General features: G+C 39.9%; 1 long non-coding RNA gene across 1 annotated transcript in view; it reads right to left on the bottom strand.

Annotated features, from left to right (window-relative positions):
* LOC139031247 (uncharacterized) overlaps positions 1 to 24,380 on the bottom strand; it is a 186,271-nt gene that overhangs the window by 21,821 nt on the left and 140,070 nt on the right. The window contains exon 3 of the long non-coding RNA XR_011483710.1: positions 541 to 604. This is a non-coding gene — a long non-coding RNA (uncharacterized lncRNA). The remainder of the gene's footprint in view (positions 1 to 540; positions 605 to 24,380) is intronic.

Here is a 24,380-nt window from a genome sequence, read left to right as displayed (position 1 = left end):
CTCATTATACGTGTTCTTCAGCCTTGTGAACTTGCTTGCCTCCATCAAGAGGTAGAATCTAATTCCTCTCCCCTTCGATCTGGGCATTTCTTAGGGATCCACTTTTACCATAGAACACAAAAGTGACACTGAAGCTGAATCTGAAGTCTCAAGTGAACACTTGTTTTCCAGATGATCCCACTTGGGATTCTACCTTACAGAACTGAGCTGCCATGCCACATGGAAAGCCCACCATGTAGGTGCAGTTCATGGTCTCAGTCTTTGAATCATTCTGGTCCCAGTGCTAGGCACATGAGTGAAGGTAGTTCTAGATGCCTTCAGTCTCTAGACAATGCAGTCATCTCCTAGCCCCAAAGTACTTTCAACTAGGGCTGCAGATGTTGTAAGCACATAAGAGCTGTCCCTATTATGCCCTTTCCAAATCCTAGACTCTGAATCTGCTGTTTGTTTACACCACTAAAATGTGAGATGACTACTAATCCTTAGCAATAGATAACTAGAACATAAGGGACAGCATAGCTATCAAGGAGCACCCTGTACCTTGAAGATATGATGATGTTCATGATGATGCTCACTGGATGATGCTCTGTCAGACAGGACACATCTATAGTGGAAAAAATTAAACAAATGATAAATAAGCATTCTATTCCATCAGAATAGAACTCAGAACATTAGGTTGTTAGAACTGGATGTATTTCTGATGATCAACCACCAGAACTCTTTCATTTATAGAAGAGAGACTCTCCCTAAGAACTGGTGTTGTGATGGAAATATTTCCTGTTCAGGAGCCAAGATATACAAGTCTATACTTAAATGAATGATAAAACTAGCAGATGGTAGAGTATTGCCGGAGCCCTGAGCTCAGTCAAACTTGGGTTCAAATATTTACTCCCACTCTAGTAGCTGAGTGATCTGTTACAAACCTTTTCATCATCGTAAGGTTCAGTTTCCCCTATCTGCAAAGTAGAAGTGAAAGTCACTCAGTCATGTCCGACTCTGCAACCCCACAGACTATACAATCCATGGAATTCTCTAGGCTAGAATACTGAGGTGGGTAGCCTCTTCCTTCTCCAGGGCATCTTCCTGACCCAGGAATTGAACCAGGGTCTCCTGCACTGCAGGCAGATTCTTTACCAGCTGAGCTATCAGGGAAGCAGGAAACCATATATACTTCATAGACTTATTTTCAGTTAAATAAGGAAAAGAAGCACTTAATATGTTGCTATGTAAATAGTAAACATACCAAGTATTAACTATTAATATTATACCCACTGAATTGAATATTGTGTTCAAAGCCACTTACAAATTCTTTTAACTTAATATATTCAACATGCAGTATTCTGCAAATTTAAGGTGTACACCATGTTACTTTGATGTATTTATATATTGCAATATGGTTGCTGTATTGATATGTATCACATTACATACTTATAGAGCAATATTACTGTCTATATTCAACATACTGCGCAATAGATCTCTATGCCTTATTTAGTGCTTGCTGCAAGTCTGTACCATTAAATACCATCAGTCTTATCCTCTAACCCTTAGTAACCACCATTTTACTCTGCTTTTGACTTCTTAGATTCCACATATAAGTGATATTATATAGTGCATCCATGTTATTGCAAGTGGCAAGATGTCCTCCTTTCTCATGGCTGAATGACCTTCCATTGTGTATATATGGCTCATCTTTTTTATCCATTAGTCTGTTGATGGGCATTTTAGGTTGTTTTCATTTCTAGAATATTGTGAATAATGCTGTGATAAATATGCGAATGTATATATCTAGTCAAACTCCTGTTTTTATTTCCCTTTGATATATACCTAGAATTGGAATTGTTGGATTCTAAAACATAACTTATAGTAAATATATTAACAACATTTTACAGAGGACCAGAATAAGAACTCTAGCTAATATTCATTGATATGCACACATACCATGAACTATGCCAAATTTCTTTACAAGAACTGCCTCCCTTAATTATCACAACAATGCTATCACTCAGAGACCATTACATCCCATTTAAGAGCAAGAAATTGAGATATTAAAAGTGTAGGTACCATGCTCCAGGTCACACAGGAATTAAATTGTAATCACACTACAGACCAATAGCTCTTAATCAATCTGCCATATTACATTACCCTATTGGACGCATGTCATTTCAGTTCTGAGGTGGGGAGTTTTCTTTTATGTCAAGACACCACCATATTACACTACCAGCATTTCCATGCTTCTACAGAAACTTGAGGTCTCTGCACTTTGCAGAAACACTGAGGTGTTGAGCAGGTAACTCCCTAAGGCATGCAACAGGATGGCCTAAAGAAAGAGAGATAACTGAATAGGGAATGAAGATAGATTCATTTGGGTTCCTCATGGGTGATTCAGCATTTTCAAGGTGAATTTAATACGGGAAATGTTGCCAGTTCCCATTCACTGGAGACTTGATGCCTGATGCCAAAACCACTTAAGTGACTCAGGAAAATCTATCCTTATCATTTTGCATTGGATGTGCCTTTTAAGGATGGGATTAGTCTTTTGCCTTGATCTTTGGCATGCTAGCAAACATCTTTAATAATTTTTCAAGGATCTTCAACTTAAATTCCATTTCCGGCCCTTTGGGTGAAGCAGTTAAAAATATTCACTAGATTCTCTCTGCTCAAAGAGTGGTCCATAGACCATTGGGATCAGCATCTTCTGGAGGCTCTCAACATGCAGAATTTTAAGACATCCCCCACTAGACCTAATAACTCAGAATTTGCATTTTAATAAGATACTCAGGGGGAGAATTCCATGGATTGTATAGTCCATGGCATTGCAAAGACTGAGCGACTTGCACTTGGCACTTTGCAAGATACTCAGTTGATTCATATACACATTTAAGTTTCAAAAACACTCTTCTACACACATTTATTGAAAACCTCTTTTTAATAAATAAATTTAAAAAAACTCATTGTTTTAGGCTTTAAAAAAGCTAATAAACTTTCTGGATTCATGGGAGGGAATTTATAAGAATCAAGTAAAAAAAACTCCAGTTCTTAAAAAGTTTTAGTAAGAAAATAAGACAAGAGTAACTGAGGTTCCTGTGAAACTTTATTTAGCATGACTGGGAAGGGCTACTCCAAAGATCTGAGACCCAAATGAACGGAAGAAGTAGATGTGTAAAGATAAGGGGGAAGAATACTAAGGCAGAAGATAAAAGCAAGTGCAAAAGCCAGGAGGGAAGAATGAGCCTAGAGTGTCCTGAAAACTGAATGAAAGTCAGAGTACTGTGTGACTGTAAAAGCAATAGGGGATGAGGTCACTCACTCACAGTCACTGAACAGGCAGTGGGGGGAACTGTCCGAGGTGCTGGAGATGTGGCTGTCCACAAAACAAGGCCCCATTCTAAAATGAAGCTCACATTCTAGAGACTGAGCCAGACAAGTAACAAATGTGAAAATAGATGACAAAAACTAAACAAGGGCATGGGGATATGGAGTTAAAGAAGGAGTCTTATTTTACAGAAGGGGTTGACAAATTCCATTACAATTTTTTGGAACACAAGCATATTCATCATTTTATACATGTTCTATACATGCTCTCATACACAATGAAAGAGCTGAGTAGTTGTCACAGAGATGACATGGTCCCCAAAGTCTAATATATTTACTGTCCAGAGTGTCTGGGTGGTGGGGTGAGGAGACGGCTCTCTGAGAAAAATCAAAGTTGAGTAAAGAGATAGTCAGGACTCAGGTGACATAGGGCGTTTTAGACCACAGCAAAGAGGTTAGGTTTCAAGTATTACAGAACATCATCAGGCAGTTTTAGTGGGGGGTGGGGGGAGGTAAATAATCTAATTTATCTTTAACAAAGCTCACTAGAAGTCCATAGGTTCAAAGCCATAGCTGGGATTCTGCCAAATTTTACTCAACCAAGGCACCTGGAGATGACAGCCAAGGTATTTTCCCTTTGATCTTGGCTTTGTCTATATGATGTGGATTTTTGACCAGAATAAGAACCAAAAGATGCTTGATGCAGAGATGTCCCATTTCCCACCCTTGTGTTTTGTGACAGCATTATGATTAATAGAGCTTTGCAGAGTTCCTCATGAATGACTGATTTGGAACAATTCTATGAAGGGGATGTGGTAATTTAGCACCACTGCATGTCTACAGAGGAACAAAGCTGCCCCTATTTTTAGCTTAATGCCACGATTTTGAATGTCTTGGCTGCCTTTGTTCATTCATCTATTCAACAAATATTTATCGAGTGCCTATTATGGACAAGGCCCTGCATTTGTCAGGGTAGATGAAAGGCCTACCTTTGAAAGGTCTTATTTAGTGTTTCCAGAAAGACAGACGAGGCAGCCACACGAAAAACTGCCAAGCGACTATTCCATTCAAAGGAATGAAAGAAACGTGGACTCTCTAAAAGGATTAGGGCTTTTCTATTAAGGAGAAGATGTTGAAAGGGGATATAATTGAAACCACTCCAGTCCTGCAGGGCATGGACTTCAACAAATCCAGAGATGTTAAAATGATGGTCACACAACAGGATAAGATGCTAAGAATTCATATATCTGACCTTTAGGTAGCACTTAGTGCTTTTCAGGTACTGGAAAATGCATTCACTGATTTAAATCTCACAATAATTATTAGTAAGTATGATGCAACAAAGAAACAGAGAGCATAAGTAATTTACTCAAGATCACATGATTTTAGAAGCTCACTAGAAGTCCACAAGTTCAAAACTCTAGCTGGGATTCCGCCAAGTTTTACTCAACCAAGTCACCTGGAGATGAGAGCCGAGGTGTTTTCCCTTTGATCTTGGCTCTGTCTGTGGTGAAGTGAGGTGGTGGTGAAGCTTGTAGTGGTGAAGTGAGGACTAGAAACCAGGGATGTTTGACACCCAAGCTGATATTGGAATGTTCCTCATTCAGTTGTTCATATTGTAGGGAATACTGCTAGATTCAAGAAGGTTGGAGGACAAGGAGACAGGAACTGGAAGTATTCTATCTCTACTTTTTAAAGCTGATTTTCAGGAAGATAGCTATCTCTTCTACAGCTTTCTTCTTGATACCTTTAATAGGGAATGAATGTTGACCCCATGTGGGAATCTTTATCCTGAGTGGCAAAGAGAATTTATCTGCGTACAAACCACTCCATTCTCTGGCTCAGAATTGAAAATCCTGAAATTCCTCCTACAGATCCAGTCTAAAGGTAATTGAAAGGTACATGTTGATTCTAAGCTTGATGAAGAAAGTTTGAGAAGGTGATGAATAATAATGCTAGCTAAAATGTGTTGAATGTTTAAATGAGGTCAGTTTTGTGCTAAACTTCACATTATGCACATTATGTGCAACAACCCTGTGAGTTAATTATTATAGTTATGCCTGTTTTATAAGCAAAAGAATCAAGGATTAGAGGTGTTGACTGTATAACTCTTAGGTGACAGAACCAGGACTATGTACTTCTGTCTGGATATAAACAAAGTGCACTGAAGCACTCCTTATTGGACTAATGTAATTTTCTCTGTTGCTGACTGCATACATCATCCATAGACACACACCAATGTGAGTTTTTAACCTTTAATTCAACTGACCTGCTGGTTCTCAGCAAGACAGCCAAGAAAGAACACAAATGTGAGCTGGTAATCTCTCTGATATGCTGCTCCTGATCAATAGCTCCTGATATGCCTTCTGCTGTGAACTGGAGCCATGCTTACCTTTCCATCAGTGACTTGGGAAATGAGTTAACCTGAATTATACTCCAGAGGAGGCAAAGCCCATTGCAACTCCAGATGGAGCAAGACATAAATAGGTGAAAAACAGTGTAATAAATTCCAGTCCTACCACTTTTGTTAGTGTTGAGTCACACAGGGAGAGAAGGGGCAGAGCCTTTCATGGCTTTGCTGTAAAGAAGCCACTGTAAAAGTCATCTCTGTAGACTCCTTTTTATCAGGATGTTATGCTATTGATGTAGTGATGGATTTGTCCTGATTGGCTGATCGACCCATTCATTCATTTATCCATCCAACTTTTTAAGCCTAACTGTGTTCTAACTTAATATTCCATTTATCATGTCATTGACCCCAAAAGTGTGGTCCCCAGATCAGTAGCCTCAACATCACCTAGAAACTTGTTAAAAATGCAGAATCCCAGGCCTACCCTGGACTATCGGAAGCTGAGGGTAGGGTCCAGCGGTTGTTTTAAAAACCCTGCAGTTGATCATGATGGATGCCATTCATCCCTACCACAGACAGAGCAATTTGGGATGTACTTTACCTAAAAGCAAGAGAAAATCTTAGAGAATAAAAACTCCCAACAATGAAAAAAGTAGCATCCGTTCTTCACAAGGCTCACCTTTATTCATTTGTTCAATCATTTACTCAACAATATTTACTGAGCATTTACTGTGAGACAGGAATTGTACAAGGTGCTAGAGATACATCAGTGAATGAGACAATCAGAAAAATAGATTGGTTGCAATTGAACTAAGTGCTGTGAAGGATAATTATATAGATTTTGTGAAAGTTTTTAATCTCGGGGCCTAAACTTTTCCAGAACATTCAGGAGGGCTACCCTAGAAAGTAACATATAGTCTGGGACTTGGAGGGTGAACAAGAATCAGTGAAATGATGAGCATTCCCATTTGGAAAACATTTTAAGTGTTCTTGTCAGGATGCTTTATTTAGGTTATAAAGGAGGCATAGACAGAAAGGGATTTGTGCCCAAAGCTGAAGCCACTGGTAACTTCTCAGAGCCTTTTGCCACCTAACTATTTAGATTCTGGTTACATTCATCAGAGGGAGTACGAACTCGAGGCAGGATTCAGGCCAAGGTTAGATCATCTTTTGTTTGTTTCTAAAGGCAAACCTTGGAATAATGACCATGGTCAAGTAATCAATAGCTAGGTTCTTAAAAGACAGAGTGTGCTGTGAAGATAAAGATGATTTGCTTTGACTTTCTGTGTCATCTGGTGCCTTGGTTATTGGAAGTGCCTGAGGACAAAGATAGGAGCTTGGAGACGTGATCTGGAAACACAAAGTCTAGATCATGTAGAGACATTGCTTGCTTTATTTATTTTAGAGCAAGAGTGTTCAGAGAGGAAGGGGAAAATAAATGGAAGAAACCCTAACTTTTATATACTGCTTGCAAAAGAGAGACCAAGGGAATGAGATTATCATAATTTGTGTTCAGGAAAATATGTGGTATTGACTGGGAATAGAATTGTCCCACTGGAAGTAGAATGATCCTTATATCAGATACCATTGAAACATCAAGGTATCCTAAATCTTTGTGCAACTCAGCCCATTATTCTGCTAATTCTGTTACACCTGGGGTCAAATGATTCCCAGTGCAATCCTAGGTGATAAACATCTGTTGCAATTGAGTCTGCCAAAGTGGTCATAGCTAGCACTGTAATTATTCAGAATGGTCATGGGGCTTTTTCTTGAAGCTGGAATCATACTAACTTCACCTTAGTACCTTCACTACTAATAACTGTAGTGTAGACAGGTGAATCTTACTGTCAAGTGGCAGGCTGATGTTACAGACAACATTTAACTTCTTAAAGGCAAGTAAAATGGCATCTTTCTCTCTGTATCTTTTGTACCTAGAACAGTGCTTGACACTTTGCAGCCAGAGAAATTAGGGAGAGGACGAGATGTGGGCATGAATCTGGGGAGAGAAAGAATTAAGGGAGGGAAGAAACCGGATCTGAGCTCTAGATATATGGATTTTCAACTGGCTACTTATTAGACTCACCAGGAGTGTTTTTGGTGCATTTTAATTTTTTGCTGAATAAAACTAACATAAAGAGAACTGTCCACATCCTTAGCGTACACACGTTAAGAAACAGAACATCATCAGTATCTCAGAAGCTCCTCCTATGCCCCTATACAGTAATTACCAATGACAAAGGGGAAACATTCTCTGGACTTTCAAATGAGTTTTGGCTGTTTTGGAAATTTACATATTGGCATTTTCAGAATATATTCTGCTGTCTGGTTTCTTTCTCTCAACATTAGGTTTGAGATACTGGTTGGTATGCTCATATGTTCATACTCATTGTTTATTATGTTCCTTTGTATGACTGCGAAATTTATCTAATCTTATTGGGCAACTGGTTTCTCTTTTGTTTTTGGCTATTTTGAATAGTACTGTTGAGAACACTTTTTGAAGATATATTTTGGTGTATACAGGTGTATATATTTCCACTGAGATATATTTCTTTAAGTCGTGAAATTCCTAGGTCATATAGAATGTGAAAGTTCAGCTTTAGTAGCTATCACCAAGCAGCTTTCCAAAGGAAATATATCACTGTTGTCCACATTCACCTGCAGCGTAGAAGAGTCTGGTTGTTCCACATTCTCATCTACACTTAGTTTTGAGCATCTCTGTCATTTTCACCTTTTTGGTAAGTATGTAGTCATACTGCTTTGTGGTTTTAAGGTGCACTTCCCTGATGAATAACGAAGTAGAGTCCTTTTTTCCTGTGTTTACTGATCCTTTATAAAACCACTGTTTCAAATTTACTGCTCTAGTCCTTTGCCTAATTTTCTATTGGATTGTCTGTCTTTCTCCTTCTGATTTGTGGGAGTTCTTAATACATTCTGGGTATGAGTCACTGATAGATTTATGTAATATAAATATGTTTCTCCACTTCAGGGCTTACCTTTAAATTTTCTTATTGCTCTGTTTGATGAACAGAGTTCTTAATTTTAATAGTCTGATTTATTATATTTTTCTTTATGATTACTGCCATTTTATAGTGTCAATTTACAAATTTTTATCTACTCTATGGTCATAAATACTTGTTTCACTTTTTCTTCTAAAACTTTTATTATTGTACTTTCTTCATTTAGTCATGAAATCCATTTAGAATCAGCATTTGTATACAGTGTGAAGTTCAGTTCAGTTCAGTCGCTCAGTCATGTCCGACTCTTTGCGACCCCATGAACCACAGCACGCCAGGCCTCCCTGTCCATCACCAACTCCCAGAGTCCACCCAAACCCATGTCCATTGTGTCGGTGATGCCATCTAGCCATCTCATCCCCTGTCGTCCTCTTCTCCTACTGCCCTCAATCTTTCCCAGCATCAGGGTCTTTTCAAATGAGTCAGCTCTCCACATCAGGTGGCCAAAGTACTGGATCAGCTTCAACATCAGTTCCTCCAATGAACACCCTTGACTGATCTCCTTTAGGAACAGTGTGAAATAGGGGCCAAGATACATGGTTTGCTTTTTTCCCATTAGGATATTCAGTTGACCCAGTTTCCTTTACCTTTCCCAACTCACTAGTCTTGCTTTGTTATAAATCAAATGACCATACATGTGGTAGTTGCTCAGTCGTGTTCAACTTTTTGCAACCCCATAGACTATAATTCACCAGGCTCTCTATCCATGGAATTCTCCAGACAAGAACACTGGAGTGGGTAGCCATTCCCTTCTCCAGGGGATCTTTTCGACCCAGAGATCAAACCCATGTTTCCTGCATTGCAGAAATATTTTTTACCATCTGAGCCACAAGGCTTTCCAGATGCACTAACAGTAAAATAAAATAAAATAAAATAAAACCTGTTTGCCAATGCTGGAGACATAAGAGACCCTGGGTTTGATCTCTGGGCTGGGAAGATACCCTGGAGAATGCATGGCAACCCACTCCAGTACTCTTGCCTGGAGAATCCCATGGACAGAGGAGCCTGGCAGGCTACAGTCTATAGAGGGTTGCAAAGAGTCTGACACAACTGAAGCAACTTAGCACATACTCAGCACACACACATCTGTAAGTCTCTTTCTGGACTCTATTTTGTTCTATTTGTCTGTCCATGCAGCAATACCACACTAGCTTAATTTTGATAGAAAGCAAGATTTATTATGAGCCTGAGCGTAAGTCCTACATATTTGTTTTTCTTCAAGATAGTCTTAGTTACATTTGGCTCTTTGCATTTCATTATAATTTTAGCATCAACTTTCCTATTTCTACACACACATACACACACACAACCTGCTGCAATTCAGATTGGGACTGCATTAAAATGTTGATCATTTTGGGGAAATTGACAACTTTAGAATGTTGTCTTTTTTTCTACTCATGTACAACGTATATTTACTTCAGTTTTCTTGTATAGTGTTTAATAGCTTTTTGGTAGTTTTCAGTAGTAAATAGTCTTGCAATCTTTTGTTAGATTTATTCTTTTGTATTTGTTACATTTTGATGCTATTGAACATGGAACCTGGGCTGTTTTTAAACAATGCTGAAGGTAGGTCTCAATGTCTAGACATGCTGATATAAAAAATCTGAGATGAGATCCCATCCTCGGTGTTTTAATATACAGTCAAGTTTGAACACCTATGCTCTAGATCCAGCCCTCTGCCTGCTCTCAGCAAGTTGGTTAACCTTTGAATCATTACTTCATTACTTGAAAACATAGAATAAGAATATCTGCCTCACCAAATCAAGAGTGTTCTGTATTTATAATTTAGTGCTCCATGTAAAACTCAGAAGCATAATAATTTGACCTAGATATTTTTAAAGAATGAATGACAAGATAAATTTTATTTACAAAATACAATAAAAGCAAACTAATCTGAGGTTGATTTGATCACATTCTCCTGGGACTGACAATGAATGAACTCAAGACAATGAATGAACTCAAAAATGAAAATATTCATCATCAAGGCAATGTAATTCTTTCCTTACTCACAGGAGAGCCCTTCACTATTTCATCTAGAACCTGTTCACTATTATGTTCAGAACACTTCTAACACACCAAGTGATTTGGATTCCCAGACTTCAATAGTCAGAGAGAGGCAAGAAGAATAGACCAAAAAAGGCAAGACCACCAGAAATAAACCCATGGGCATCAAAGGAAGTGACATAAACAGCAAAGAAAGGTCAGCTCAAAGGACAGCAGGCTGAAGCCACTTAAGTTTAAGGGAAGCATGAGTCAGGAATACTGGTGAGTATTATTTTGTTATGCACAGCCCTATAACAAATTATCATTATTTAAGCTCCAAATCAGCACAAAAATGCTGTGGGTGTTTTTTTTTTTTTTTTTTTTTTTTTAGGATGGTAGGAAAATGGATAACACATTTTAGAGGTTTTGAAAAAGAAGGCTTAAAGTGAAATTTTGGCATTTCTGATAACTGAAAATATACTTGAATGTATTTTAAATTTAAATATTTATCTAATATTTCATCTCTTTAAACTATTAGGTAAATGGTATTTTCATTGACTACCCCTCTATGGGTTTCCCTGGTGGCTCAGCTGGTAAAGAATCAGCCTGCAATGCAGGAGACCTGGGTTCAATCCCTGTGTTGGGAAGATTCCTGGAGAAGAAAACAGCTACCCACTCCAGTATTCTGGCCTAGAGAATACCATGGACTGTATAGCCGATGGGGTTGCAAAGAGTTGAACACGACTATCCCTTTGGGGATGAAGGCAATGGCATCCCACTCTAGTACTCTTGCCTGGAAAATCCCATGGGTGGAGGAGCCTGGTAGGCTGCAGTCCATGGGGTCGCTAAGAGTCGGACACTACTGAGCGACTTCACTTTCATGCATTGGAGAAGGAAATGGCAACCCACTCCAGTGTTCTTGCCTGGAGAATCCCAGGGTCGGGGGAGCCTGGTGGGCTGCCGTCTATGGGGTCGTACAGAGTCGGACATGACTGGAGCGACTTAGCAGCAGCAGCATCCTTTTGGGGAGATGCAAATTTAGCTGTTTTATTCAGCTATGGGTAAAGGTAAGCACTTTTCAACCGTTTTCATTTTATTCCCCATAGTATGGGGAAATGGAGGAGGGGAGGGAAGGGAAGGGGCATCTCTGAAGTCGCTCCTTGATGAATAAGCATCCCATATTTAACTTTTTGCTTTACGACCTTGTTTTTGCCATTTGGTTAGTTTAGAGCTCATGGTTACAACCCTGCCTGACCCACACATTTGATTTCCCTATGTTGTCTTCAGGAGCAAATTTAGAAGCAACATATTTCCATGGGGATTTGAATTAATCTTCTCTGGAGTTACATTGTACCAGTTTCTGCTCCAAAACCTCTGTGCCCAATCCTAAAATAGAATGATCGATACTGCTTTTTATCTGTGAAAATAGATCATATGAGACCGTTATTCAGCACAAAAGAATTCAGAGCACACGTTCCTCACTGAGACAAACCAGCCCCAGACAAGTGGCCTCCAAACATCTGGGGAAAGTCCAGGGATCCGAGTGGCAGATACTGCTTTCTGCCCACAAGCAAGTGAAAACATCTGTGAGAAGCCAGATCTTTGAGCAGTGTTCAACCTGAGCTCAGCAAACATTTATTCTGTCAACAAACATTTATTCAGGCACTTGCTCTGTGTCTGCCACTGCAGATAGCTGGTCAACAGAATGGCTCTGACCTGCAGGCTTGTTATGCTGGCAATCTGATAACTTGTATCATTACACTTTCCTAATACTAATATTAGAGGGTAATCTAGTCAACATTGAAGTTGCTCTATTTTCTGACAGAAAGATGCTTAATGTATTAGGAGAACTGAGATATGGTTCCTCAAAAGATTTACCTAGCTGTAATTCAAGGTGGCCAGTGCTGTATAACTAAGGCCACCTGGGTTTTTGATGATGAGCCTAGACCTTGGGGCTTGACTTCTGGGTTTAGGGGAAAAAGTGTTGACTTTTCAGAGATTGGGGGTTCCAGTTTTGGATAATACTCTTACCTATCTGGACTGAAGTTAACTCATTTTTAAAATAAAGGTACTAGGTCTTTAAAGATGCTTCTCCCATTTCCTGGCTCACATTCCCAGGTATTAAACTCCCTCTATTAATTCACTGGTACTTTAAATGATTTATCACTTTTATCTATAGTGACCCTGGATACATTTCTTCCCCTTTTTGTGACTTCATTTTTTCATTTATAAACCAGACAGAAATACTGGTGTTGCTAAAAGAGTGTATGACTTGGAAAGACAGAATTCTGACCCAAGAAAGTTCAAGGAATGTAAGTCTTCTTGCTCTGTGGCTTGCATCCTGTACTGACTGAATCATGGAGCCTGTGGCCTGGTGCATTTATCTCTGCCTGCATTGACTGGGTTTGGGCACAGCTTCTTGATGCTGAAGCTGAAACTCCAGTACTTTGGCCACCTCATGTGAAGAGTTGACTCATTGGAAAAGACCCTGATGCTGGGAGGGATTGGGGGCAGGAGGAGAAGGGGATGACAGAGGATGAGATGGTTGGATGGCATCACTGACTCAATGGGCGTGAGTTTGAGTAAACTCTGGGAGTTGGTGATGGACAGGGAGGCCTGGCGTGCTGCGATTCATGGGGTCACAGAGTCGGACACGACTGAGCAACTGAACTGAACTAACTGGACTGAGAGCTGTGCTACCCAGGAAGCTCAAAGGTGATTAAGCGGGGGGAGGGGGAAACAAAAGCAAACACAAATCTCTTGTGTGGGCAGTCTGGCTGGACTTGGTCTGTTCTTGACCAACAGGGGACTGAGCAATACCTACAACTCTGGATAAGCACTCCTAACGGGAGCGGAGAAGGGATTTTCAGCAGAGATGCCACGCCTCCCTCTCTAAAAGGCTGAGATGTTTTTCAAACAACCTGGTTAAGGTTCCTTCTTTCTGTCTCCTGGCCTGCTATTCTTTCTCAGGATGTACCTGGAGCGAAAAAATGGTACTGAGGCAATTCAAAAACTAAGGGATGAAAGAAAGCCATTTCTTCTGTAGAATTTTTGAAAAAGACTAGAGAAGACTCTTGAGAGTCCCTTGGACTGCAAGGAGAACAAACTGGTCAATCCTAAAGGAAATCAACCTTGAAAAGGACTGATGCCGAAGCAGAAGCTCCAGTATTTTGACTACCTGAGGCAAAGAGCCCACTCATTAGAAAAGACTCTGATGCTAGGAAAGACTGATGGCAGGAGGAGAAGGGGATGACAGAGGACAAGATGGTTGGGTGGCATCACCGACCCAGCGGACATGAGTTTGAGCAAGCTATGGGAGATGGTGAAGGACAGGGAAGCCTGGCATGCTGCAGTCCATGGGGTTGCAAAGAGTAGGACATGACTGAGCAAGTGAACAACAGCGACAAGAGAAAGAAAAAAAACAAAGCAAAACACACGCACCTACGGACACCTTATCTTTGACAAAGGAGGCAAGTATATACAGTGGAGAAAAGATAATCTCTTTAACAAGTGGTGCTGGGAAAACTGGTCAACCACTTGTAAAATAATGAAACTAGAACACTTCCTAACACCATACACAAAAATAAATTCAAAATGGATTAAAGATCTAAATGTAAGACCAGAAACTATAAAACTCCTAGAGGAGAACATAGAGAAAACACTCTCTGACATAAACCACAGCAGGATCCTCTATGACCCATCTCCCAAAGTAATGAAAATAAAAGCAAAAATAAACAAATGGGACCTAATGAAACTTAAAAGCTTTTGCACAATGAAGGAAACTATAAGCAAGGTAAAAAGACAGCCTTCAGAATGGGAGAAAATAATAGCAAATGAAGCAACTGACAAAGAATTAATCTCAAAAATATACAAGCAACTCCTGCAGCTCAATTCCAGAGAAATAAGCAACCCAATCAAAAAATGGGCCAAAGAACTAAACAGACATTTCTCCAAAGAAGACATACAGATGGCTAACAAACACATGAAAAGATGCTCAACATCACTCATTATCAGAGAAATGCAAATCAAAACCACAATGAAGTACCATCTCACATCAGTCAGAATGGATGATATCCAAAAGTCTACAAGCAATAAATGCTGGAGAGGGTGTGGAGAAAAGGGAACCCTCTTACACTGTTGGTGGGAATGCAAACTAGTACAGCCACTATGGAGAACAGTGTGGAGATGCCTTAAAAAACTGGAAACAGAACTGCCATACCACCCAGCAATCCCACTGCTGGGCATACACACCGAGGAAACCAGAATTGAAAGAGACGTGTACCCCAATGTTCATCGCAGCACTGTTTATAATAGCCAGGACATGGAAGCAACCTAGATGCCCATCAGCAGACGAATGGATAAGAAAGCTGTGGTACATATACACAATGGAATATTACGCAGCCATTAAAAAGAGTGCATTTGAATCAGTTCTAATGAGGTGGATGAAACTGGAGCCTATTATACAGAGTGAAGTAAGCCAGAAAAAAAACATCAATACAGTATACTAATGCATATATATGGGATTTAGAAAGATGGTAACAATAACCCTTTATGTGAGACAGCAAAAGAGATACAGATGCATAGAACAGTCTTTTGGACTCTGTGGGAGAGGGTGAGGGTGGGATGATTTGGGAGAATGGCATTGAAACATGTATATTATCATATGTGAAACTGGTTGCCAGGTCCAAGTTCGATGTGTGGGACAGAGTGCTCAGGGCTGGTGCACTGGGATGACCCAGAGGAATGGGATGGGGAGGGAGGTGGGAGGGGGGTTCAGGATGGGGAACACATGTACACCATGATTGAAGTCAATGTATGGCAAAACCATTACAATATTGCAAAGTAATTAGCCTCCAATTAAAATGAATAAATTTTTTTTAAAAAAAGGAAGAACAGAAGGCCTTTTGAGATTCTTCATTCATTGAGGTCACAAAGTCCATTGTGTTGCAGAGTCGGATACAACTGAGCAACTGAGCAGACACAAAGAAATTAATAAACAGAAACTTCAATTGAAAGAGAGTCAAAAAGACAGAAGGGGAAGCTCTCATGCACCACAGGAAGAAGGAAGACTTCCTCTTCTTGCCTGGCAAGAGCTTACCCAATGACAGAATGCTGCAACTTAGCCACTGAGAAGCCATTCTACTTCAAACTCTTCATTCCTTCAAAGAACACTTTGCTTTCTGTCGCCCTCCCAACTTCCTTTCCCATTTTTAAAAGAGTTCTCTCTTGGGCGGGTTTGGAAGAGGTTGGGGTAGACTTCCATATGGCTTAGCCTGCAGACCTCAGACTGCAATATTTTGTTTATCTGGAATAAAGACATTTTTGCTCGTGAGATAATGGGCAGTCTATTCGTTCTAGAAATACTGAAATGACATTCTTGAAATGACAAAATTATAGAGATGGAGAACATACTGGTGATTGCCAGGGATTAGGAAGAGGAGAAGGGAAGGAGGTGGTTATGGTTATAAAAACAGCATGAGGGAACTTCATGATGGCACAGTTCTGTATCTTGACTTTGGTACTAATCTTATGAATCTACACTTATGAAAGGATTGCATAAAGTAACTATACACACACTCAAATTTGCTGTTTAGTTGCTAATTCACGTCTGACTCTTTTGTGACCCCCATGGACTGGAGCCTGCCAGGTTCCTCTGTTCATGGGACTCCCCAGGCATGAATACTGGACTGGGTTGTCATTTCCTTCTCCAGGGGCTCTTTTCGACCCAGGGATCGAACCGGTGTCTCCTGCTTGGCCAGTGGATTCTTTACCACTGTGCCACCTGGGGAGCCCCCCCCCCCCGCCCACATTCAAATAAGTATATGTAAACTGGCGAATCAAACCTATAGATTGTACTAATATCAATTTCATGGTTGTGGTACTATACCTAAGATGTTTACTATTGGGGGAAACTTGGGGAAAGACTATATGGGATCTCTGTATTATTTTACACAACAATATGAATTATCTCAAAATTACCTCAAAATTAAAGGTTTTTCAAAGTATATTTATACCTCGTGGATGTATTTCTCTCCCTCCCTCTTTCTCTCCATATATATATATATATATATATATATATATATATATACACACACACACACACACACACACACAAAACCCTTCTATTTACACATCTACCTTAAGAAAGCAGGACATTATCATTCCTTTGATGGCCCTGCAGCTCTCTTTCTAATGCCAGTTTCCCTTTCTCACTTCCAAGAAGAAACACTACCTATTTTTTTTTTTATCATTTTCTTGCTTTCCTTTATAATTTTAACACATGGGTATATTCAGTACAGACTATACCAGTACTGGTTGTAATAACCAAAAACTGGATATCAACCCAAATATTCATCAAAAAGAAAATAATAAGGTTCAGTCAATTCATACAAATGGAAAATAAACATGATTGAAATAAATCAGTTACATGAATCAGCAAGATGATTCTCAAAAACATAATTTTGGCAAAAAAAAAAACCCACAATGCAGCAGAAATACATTTAGTATGACATTATTTATATAAAGTATAAGACCTATTTGAAGTCAAACTATATTGTTTAGGATAAACTAAACTACTATTTTACTTTGTAAACTAAACTATCAAAAAACCCTAAAGCTTTGGGGGGATACAGGAGAATTTGATCAATTGTCTCTAGGATCATCACAACAGTGCCATACCAATGGCCTTTAGAATTTCTTTCGGTGACCCTAGTTCCCTTTTAGAATCTGCTTCCATTACCTGGTGAATGATCTGAAATGAAAATAGTGTCACTTCCCCCATTTCTGAGACATCATTTGAAACATGGTGCTGGCTGCGATCTGACTGGTTCTGGAATAATAAAAGATCGCCTGAAGTTCATCTCATGAAGATCTTAAGAGATCTTATTTTGCAGAGTTGCTGAGAACCTATGTAACCCATCATGTGGTTTATGTAAATAATCACAGTTATTATTAAGTCAGCAAGGGCTAGGGAGTGCCCGTGCTGATGCATGCAGATTGGTGCCATTTTAAAAAAATCAGTTGATTGATTTTTACTTTCCTCTCAGAATATGCATCTATGCAGCCACAATTCCCCTGATGACTGATGATCTAACAGGAATACTAACAGAACCCTCATTCCTTTCCAGGTACTGTTCTAAGGCTTCAGATATGTTGAGTTGCTGAATTCTCACAATGACCTTGTGAGGGAAACTGAGGCATGAGGGGTTAAAGAATCTACTCATGATCAAAGGACTGGCTTGGGGCAGAGTTAGGATCCCATCCCATGCAGTCCACATTCACAAGAACCATAGGCAGCTATTGCTACAAAGCTGAAGATGTACATATTCGCCTTTTTCATGTGTAGACATATTTCAGAATAGAAAATGGAAAAAGTCAACAGGTGAAAAATCTGAAATACATTTAAGGAGCATGGCTTTATAATTCTTTAGCTCAATAAACTCATTCTTTAAGTAGTATTTATACTTACAGAGGAACCTGGAATGTTAGGTCCATGAATCAAGGCAAATTGGAAGTGATCAAACAGGAGATGGCATGAGTGAATGTCAACATTCTAGGAATCAGTGAACTAAAATGGACTGGAATGGGTGAATTTAACTCAGATGACCATTATATCTACTAATGTGGGCAGGAGTCCCTTAGAAGAAATGGAGTAGCCATCATAGTCAACAAAAGAGTCCGAAATGCAGTACTTGGATGCAGCCTCAAAAACAACAGAGTGATCTCTGTTCGTTTCCAAGGTAAACCATTCAATATCACCGTAATCCAAGCCTATGCCCCAACCAGTAATGCTGAAGAAGCTGAAGTTGAACGGTTCTATGAAGACCTACAAGACCTTTTAGAGCTAACACACAAAAAAGATGTTCTTTTCATTATAAGGGACTGGAATGCAAAAGTGGGAAGGTAGGAAACACCTGGAGTAACAGGCAAATTTGGCCTTGGAGTACAGAATGAAGCAGGGCAAAGGCTAATAGAGTTTTGCCAAGAGAATGCATTGGTCATAGCAAACACCCTCTTCCAACAACACAAGAGAAGACTCTACACATGGACATCACCAGATGGTCAACACCAAAATCAGATTGATTATATTCTTTGCAGCCAAAGATGGAGAAGCTCTATACAGTCAGCAAAAACAAGACCAGGAGCTGACTGTGGCTCAGATCATGAGCTCCTTATTGCCAAATTCAGACTTAAACTGACGAAAGTAGGGAAAACCACTAGACCATTCAGGTATGACCTAAATCAAATCCCTTATGACCATACAGCGGAAGTGAGAAATATATTTAAGGGACTAGATCTGATAGACAGAGAGCCTGATGAACTATGGACGGAGGTTCGTGACATTGTACAGGAGACAGGGATTAAGTCCATCCCCATGCAAAAGAAATGCAAAAAGGCAAAATGGTTGTCTGAGGAGGCCTTACAAACAGCTGTGAAAAGAAGAGAAGCAAAAAGCAAAGGAGAAAAGGAAAGATATGCCCATTTGAATGCAGAGTTTCAAAGAATAGCCAGGAGAGATAAGAAAGCCTTCCTCAGCGATCAACACAAAGAAATAGAGGAAAACAACAGAATGGGAAAGACTAGATATCTCTTCAAGAAAATTAGAGATACCAAGGGAACATTTCAGGTGAAGATGGGTTCGATAAAGGACAGAAATGGTATGGACCTAAGAGAAGCAGAAGATATTAAGAAGAGGTGGCAAGAATACACGGAAGAACTGTACAAAAGAGATCTTCATGACCCAGATAATCACAATGGTGTGATCACTCACCTAGAGCCAGACATCCTGGAATGGGAAGTCAAGTGGGCCTTAGAAACCATCACTATGAACAAAGCTAGTGATGTGATGGAATTCCAGTTGAGCTATTTCAAATCCTAAAGGATGATGCTGTGAAAGTGCTGCACAAAATAGGCCAGCAAATTTGGAAAACTCAGCAGTGACCACAGGACTGGGAAAAGGTCAGTTTTCATTCCAATCCCTAAGAAAGGCAATCCCAAAGAATGCTCAAACTATCGCACAATTGCACTCATCTCACACACTAGTAAAGTAATGCTCAAAATTCTCCAAGCCAGACTTCAGCAATATATGAACCAAGAACTTCCAGATGTTCACTCTGGTTTTAGAAAAGGCAGAGGAACCAGAGATCAAATTGTCAATATCCGCTGGATCATCAAAAAAGCAAGAGAATTCCAGAAAAACATCTATTTCTGCTTTATTGACTACACCAAAGCCTTCAACCGTGTGGATCACAATAAACTGTGGAAAATTCTGAAGGAGATGGGAATACCAGACCACCTGACCTGCCTCTTGAGAAACCTGTATGCAGGTCAGGAAGCAACAGTTAGAACTGGACATGGAACAACAGACTGGTTCCAAATAGGAAAAGGAGTACATCAAGGCCGTATATTGTCACCTTGCTTATTTAACTTATATGCAGAGTACATCATGAGAAACGCTGGGCTGGAGGAAGCACAAGGTGGAATCAAGATTGCCGGGAGAAATATCAATAACCTCAGATATGCAGATGACACCACCCTTATGGCAGAAAGTGAAGAGGAACTAAAAAGCCTCTTGATGAAAGTGAAAGAGGAGAGTGAAAAAGTTGGCTTAAAGCTCAACATTCAGAAAATGAAGATCATGGCATCTGGTCCCATCACTTCATGGGAAATAGATGGGGAGACAGTGAAAACAGTGTCAGACTTTATTTTGGGGGGCTCTAAAATCACTGCAGATGGTGACTGCAGCCATGAAATTAAAAGACGCTTACTCCTTGGAAGGAAAGTTATGACCAATCTAGATAGCATATTAAAAAGCAGAGACATTACTTTGCCAACAAAGGTCCGTCTGGTCAAGGCTATGGTTTTTCCAGTGGTCATGTATGGCTGTGAGATTTGGACTATGAAGAAAGCTGAGCACCGAAAAATTGATGCTTTTGAACTGTGGTGTTGGAGAAGACTCTTGAGAGTCCCTTGGACTGCAAGGAGATCCAACCAGTTCATCCTAAAGGAGATCAGTCCTGGGTGTTCATTGGAAGGACTGATGCTGAAGCTGAAACTCCAGTACTTTGGCCACCTTATGCAAATTGTTGACTCATTTGAAAAGACCCTGATGCTGGGAGGGATTGGGGGCAGGAGGAGAAGGGGGCGACAGAGGATGAGATGGCTGGATGGCATCACCGACTCAATGGGCATGAGTTTGAGTGAACTCCGGGAGTTTGTGATGACAGGGAGGCCTGGCGTGCTGCGATTCAGGGGGTCACAAAGAGTCAGACACGACTGAGCGAGTGAAATGAACTGAACTGATACTTACAGAGATAAAATAGGAAGAATTGCTAACGAGGGTTATTTCCTTATGGGTTAGACTCTGGCTATATGTTAGGCTTTAGATTTCTCCAGGGAGCAAAGAACCACACAACAAACACAAAATTGACCCTTAATAAGCTCAGGGAAAATAGTTTTCGATGAATATGTATGACCCGAAGCAATAGTGGCCAGTGTCCCTATTTTTAATACCCTCCCTCCCCTTTTCCTCCTCCTTTCTTCTCCTCCCCCTCCCTTCTTTTCACCCCTCCACCCTCCCCACTTCTGCCCCCTCTTCTCCCAGTTAATGCTTAAGTTCAGCCAGAGTTAAGAACATTGCACCATCAGTTAACTGTGTTTCTCAAAGAAGAGATCCCTGAGTTACCAGAATCAGAGTCATCTAAGATACTTGTTAATAAATACAGTCACGGGCCTCCTGGGTCAGAATCTCTTACATTTACATTTGAGCATCCCTCTTTCAAAATAAGCACTATCTTGAAGTGAGAAATAGTCCCCAGCTAGGGGCAGACTACATAGTAATGTAATAAAAACATTTCCTTAATGCTAGCTAAGGTTGATTATCTTGTCCTATGTTTATAGCTTCATGAATTTTGTCACCTGAAACGACTGATAGTTTCCTAAACCAGATTCTACTCATTGATTTGTCTTTTTCACATTAATTTCACCATATATTCTCTATTTGTTTAGTTTCTGGTAGATAACTCTTGAGCACTGTACTGTAGCAACTGGCTGTTTCAGGTGCTGGGGATACAAGCCAGTGAAACACATCAAGGTTGCATCCCTCGTGGGACTCTGTTCTATAGATGCTTGGGAAACAGACAATACAGTGAAAAAGAAATGCTGGAATATTAGATTTTACTAAGTATATAATGAGAATTCTCCATATAATGAGAAAGTTACTAGTGCAAGAGGGAATATTCGCTGTTCTGGAATTGGCCTGCACTTGCTTCTGTGAGCTGATTGTTACATTTCGAGGAGCTTTTTAAGCTGGTTGTTAAACACAGCCTTTATTAAAATTTTAATTATACAACTTAAAATAAATTGAACTAAAAACAAAAGCAGTAAGTACTCAAAAACTTTGTTTCCTAATTACTGCAGGACCTCAATAGACCCTACGGGTTATGTAAGGTGTTCCGTCTTACTAACTCCACCTTCAGGATGCCGTGTTAGTAGCTTCAGAGGACACGGTGAGAGTATGTAGCCCGCAGAGACTGGCGGAGGCCACAAATTGGGGCTTGATTTATTGTTTTGCTGATTATCTAAAACTTAAGTTATGGAGAGAATATTAATAATGCAAATTTAGCTGAAAATGTCTTGAATCAGTAACTGTTTCACTGGGTTAGCAGGCAAAAATGGAGCAAAATGTTCTTTCAGTACAAGAGAACTGTTCTCCAATTCCACATTTTCTGTTGACCAGGCCATTGATATTTTATTCCCCACTCCCAAACAAACTCCTCCAAGTTCTGAATTCCTTGGATTATCGAGAAACAAAACCGTAACTCCTGGGGAGGAATGCTGATCAGCCAGGAACTGGCCTCTCCTCATTTCTCTCTGCAGTCCCTCCCTTGGCTGAGGCTTCAGTCCCCATTACAGCTTAATAGGCTGGATCTGACAGAGCTCAGTGCTGACATCAACAAGACTTGGATTGTTTCCCATTCCTGCCATCAGTCAAGCCTCTATATTGGAGACTCCACCAGTCCTATCCAGTGCCTCCTGCAGATGGATTTCATTGACCACACCTGAAACTATCCCCTAGGAACGCTACCTTGAAAGCTTATACAGGTAGAATGGATATGCAAGGTCCCACTGTGGGAGTACTGCCTACTCCCACAGAGAACTATACTAAATATCCTATGATAAACCATAATGGAAAAGAATATTTTAAAAGCTACATGTGTATAACTGAATCTCTTCACTGTATAGCAGTAATTAACACAGCATTGTTAATCAACTACACTTCAATTAAAAAGAAAAGAAAAGAATGTTACATCTTGGCCAAGTACATTGAGCTGCCACATGGCTTCCTCTCATGGTCCATCAATTTTTTCCAAACTGTCCTCAACTGTATCTTTCAGGGGAGGTTTTTTTGTTTGTTTGTTTTTTAAATCTCTGCACCCAGGAGTGCTAGAACACAGGAAATCAAGACATAGAAAAGGTCTCTAATTTCAGGTTGGGTTGTTAGACAAGCTCTATCTGTGTATAAATTCAAGATTATTCCAGTGGTAGGATTTAGTGGGACCTATTAGAATTGTGGTTCAGAAAAGTGCCACTCTGAATTAAAACAATGGATTTGACGAAAATCAGAGCTTCAATTGGAATTTGCCTCCCTTTACGTTTAGGAAAAATAGTCAAGCAAGAGAAACAAGATGCAACAAGGAGAGAGGTCATGAGCGTGGCATTGCTAATACCTGCATCCCTGCATATGATGGAGGGAGGCGCTGTGGAAAAAGGGAATCAGGAAAGGCTCCTGTTCTCTAATCTTTTTCTTTGACCCTCCATCCTGCACTTATTTCTCATCTTGCATTTCTGCTTCCTCAAGGCATCAAATGGGGAGAATTATTGTTGGAATTCACCTCTCAAAAATGATGAAAATAAAATAAATTTCCCTGAAATTTATGATAGACATCATCCTCTTCCACTTCACTGCACCTCTCATGCCAAGAGCATAGAATTTAGAGACAGATTCCAATCCAGGCCCCTCCATTTCCACATGTGACCTTATAGGTGTTTTGTCTTCTTTTATCTTTCACTCTCTTTGTATCTCATGTAATTTGCCTATAAACAGGGATTCAGAACATCTTCCTTGCAGAATTGGAAGGACTGAATGAATCCAAGTTATGACATCTATCATGTTACTATGTCTGTTATGGCTAACAGACAGTGGCCGAAAATGTCAGTTTTTTTTACCATGATGTTTTCTATGACATTTATCTTTGAATTTATTGCTAGAGGCTATTTCCCTCCTGCAACCCCTCTGAGTCAGCTTTGTTCTTCCAAGTCTTCCTTGATTCTTTTGGTGTGGAATATGTTACATAATTGATAGATGGTCAGTTGACACTTGGTGAAAAAATGAGTGAATGGGTGGAAGGAATAAGGACCATCCTGAGTGCTTGTTTCTGTAGAAAAGATCTGAGGGAAGGTTGTGTGTTACTGTGCTTCCTTCTTGGTTCCAGTTACCCCTTTGTCTTTTTTAAACTGTAAGATCACAGCAGGGATTAATCACTATCCCTGCTCTAATATTCCTAATATTCTAATATTCCTGCTCTCCTGCTGGGAGAAAATAGCAGAATTTGGCTTTGAGTTCTATGAATAAAGGAGTTCTGAGCACTGTTCTAACAGTATTTGATGACATTATTTCTCCCATTGTAGGCTGTTTCCTGCATCCTTGGCACTATGTATTG

Source organism: Odocoileus virginianus, chromosome 26 (genome assembly GCF_023699985.2).
Source record: "Odocoileus virginianus isolate 20LAN1187 ecotype Illinois chromosome 26, Ovbor_1.2, whole genome shotgun sequence".
NCBI classification, from domain to species: domain Eukaryota; kingdom Metazoa; phylum Chordata; class Mammalia; order Artiodactyla; family Cervidae; genus Odocoileus; species Odocoileus virginianus.
The sequence above is the reverse complement of the archived record's forward strand: the minus strand, read 5'-3'. Positions and strand labels throughout refer to the sequence as shown.